Source organism: Helianthus annuus, chromosome 16 (genome assembly GCF_002127325.2).
Source record: "Helianthus annuus cultivar XRQ/B chromosome 16, HanXRQr2.0-SUNRISE, whole genome shotgun sequence".
NCBI lineage: Eukaryota > Viridiplantae > Streptophyta > Magnoliopsida > Asterales > Asteraceae > Helianthus > Helianthus annuus.
Window position 1 is genome coordinate 129,811,808 of NC_035448.2, and position 2,938 is coordinate 129,814,745.

Consider the following 2,938-nt stretch of genomic DNA (forward strand, 5'->3'; position numbering starts at 1 on the left):
CTTCCACGGGCTTGCGGACGAGGATCCTCATCTACATATAACTAATTTCTTAGAAATATGTGATACCTTTCGGATCAATGGAGCATCAAACGACGCCATACGCCTCCGTATGTTTCCGTTCTCACTAAAAGACCGAGCGAAAGCTTGGCTCAACACCCTCCCAGCTGGATCGGTAAACACCTGGGATGAACTAGCCCAAAAGTTTCTATATAAGTATTTCCCTCCTTCTAAAACTGCTAAATTGATGGCTGAAATTAATACATACTCACAAGAGGACGGGGAATCCTTATATGAAACATGGGAAAGGTTCAAGGAGCTACTACGCAAGTGCCCCCATCATGGCCTCGCAATATGGCAACAAGTATCCACTTTCTACAATGGATTGTTGCCACACACTAGGCAGACACTTGATTCTAGCTCCGGGGGACTTTTAGGTAATCGACGCCCACACGAAATATATAATCAAATTGAGGAAATTGCTCAAACCAATTTTCAATGGCACACTCCCCGGGGAAATAAGTCTATCGCCCCGGGCGCCCATAAGGTCGACGAAAGCACCTCTTTACAAGCCCAAATCGAGGCCCTTTCTTCAAAAATTAAAAAACTAGAAATGACAAAAACAGTCTCGGTTATGGCTTGTGAAGGGTGTGGTGGGTCACATGAAAATTGGAGTTGCATGAAAGAAACGGACGATCAACAAGAAATGGTAAACTACATTGATAATAGACCTAGGCCGTCGGGTCCTCCAACGGGAACTTACAACCAAGGATGGCGAAACCACCCAAACCTTGGTTGGAGGGAAACCGGCAATAGTAGTAACCAACAAACCCAACGAACAAACTTTCAGCAATCAAGAAATGAGTCACAAAATTTCACTCAACAACATGGTGGACGAGAAAGGCTCGAAGATACTATATCTCGCCTCGTCTCCGACACTGATAAGAAAAACTCGGAAAGATTTCTACAATTAGAATCTAATTTTAGGAATCAACAAGCTAGCATTCAAAACATAGAAAAACAAATAAATCAACTAGCACAAAATTTTTCCGAGAGACCGCAAGGCGCATTACCTAGCAATACCGAAACAAACCCAAAGGCACAAGTTCACCTCATCACACTACGAAACCGCACCGTAGGGCCTGCAGAAGTACCTCAACCAACGGAAGAAACAATGCCAACACATCTGCAGGAAAAGAACTCTCCCCCATCACCAGAACCTACCAAGGCTCCTCGAGTTCCATACCCCGGTAGGTTAATTCGTCAAAAAACCAATGAGCAATTCGCAAAATTCGAAAGTTTGTTAAAACAATTGCATGTCAATATTCCTTTTATCGAAGTCCTAACCCAAATGCCTAAATACTCTAAATTTATGAGGGACTTCCTTACACATAAAAAGAAAATTGAAAATTTGCAATTAGTTAATTTAGGCGAAGAATGCTCTGCCCTCGTACTCAATAAACTACCCCAAAAGAAAATCGATCCCGGAAGTTTCACGATTCCATGTTCAATAGGGGAATCACCTGTTCGCAATGCCTTGGCCGACTTAGGGGCTAGCATTAACCTCATGCCCTCGTCAATGTTCAAAAGGCTTGGCTTGGGAACCACGAGCCCTACAAAAATAAGCATACAACTCGCCGATCGATCAGTCAAGTTCCCACAAGGTGTCATCGAGAATGTCTTGGTAAGGGTAAGCAAATTCGTTTATCCCGTTGACTTTGTCATACTCGATATGGAGGAGGACACCGAGGTCCCCCTTATCCTAGGGAGACCCTTCCTTGCCACAGCACAAGCAGTGGTAGACATGAATGAAGGGACACTGACTTTAAGGTATGGGGACGATGAGGTGAAGTTCGGAGTTGGGAAGAAAATAGAAGACGACGACCCAGTCAATTACATGAAGGTTATTGATTCAAGCTTGGATGCCGCTCTCCGACGGTGTAACTTGGGAAGCAAGGCACTCCACTCAGAAAAGATATAACCAGAAATCGGGTCTAGCCAAGGACCCTTATAAACGTGGCGCACCACGGAGGCATTCTGCGGATCTATCCTTAGTTTAGTTTAGTTTAATCTTTTAATTTTTGCAGAATAAGACACACTCATGGTGGTAATGGATGAAAAAGGGAACGAGAAAAATGGAACCATGCATGACGAACAGAGCAACCCGACAAAAATCTCCATCACAGAAGGCTCAACACGGGCCGTGCCCAACCAACACGGCCCCGTGCTGAGCCCCTGCAGAAAAATCACCCAGTTCAGGTAACTGGACACGGGCCGTGTTCAGCGGACACGCCCCCGTGTCCAGCCTTCTGTTTCAACTCTGAAATTTTTTGTTACTGGCACTTGACCACGGGGCCGTGCCCGGTGAACACGGGGCCGTGTCCAGGATGCCAGTAACAAAAATCTTTGCTTTTTAACATACTTTTATACATTCTAATCAACCAAAAATATTATTTTTGGACACATTGAGGACAATGTGTAATTTAAGTGTGGGGGGGATGCTAAAACCTTGAAATTTTGCAAAATCCTAAACACAAGCCTTACACAAAACTCTATTGGAACCGCTAAACACCCCAAATTTTTTCAAAAAACTTTTTCATTTTTTATTTACTTGTCTTAGTTTAAGTTGGGAAGAACAAGTTCTAAAAAGGTTATATTTTTACAAGTTTACAACCGATAGCGTCGTGATAAAAAAAGGAACCAACATAAGAAAATTATGAAACGGCATAACAAGTCTAGTTTAAAATTCGATTATATATGCTTGGTCACATTTAAAAACCCATTCCCACAAAAGTGAGTTTTGAGCCTTTATTGAGCATAAAAATACACATATTTAGATTAAATGCTCATTTTTCGTTTCTTGTGTGAATAGCCGCTCGGTCCTTACAAATCTAGAACTTGCCACAACGATACATTCCCAGTCCTCACCAACTTAAACCCA

At 42.8% G+C, this 2,938-nt stretch overlaps 1 non-coding gene across 1 annotated transcript; it reads right to left on the reverse strand.

Annotated features, from left to right (window-relative positions):
- Positions 1-238: 238 nt before the first annotated feature.
- LOC118488494 lies at positions 239-345 on the reverse strand. The gene has a single exon (XR_004885032.1). It is a non-coding gene; the product is annotated as a small nucleolar RNA R71 (small nucleolar RNA).
- Positions 346-2,938: the final 2,593 nt, after the last annotated feature.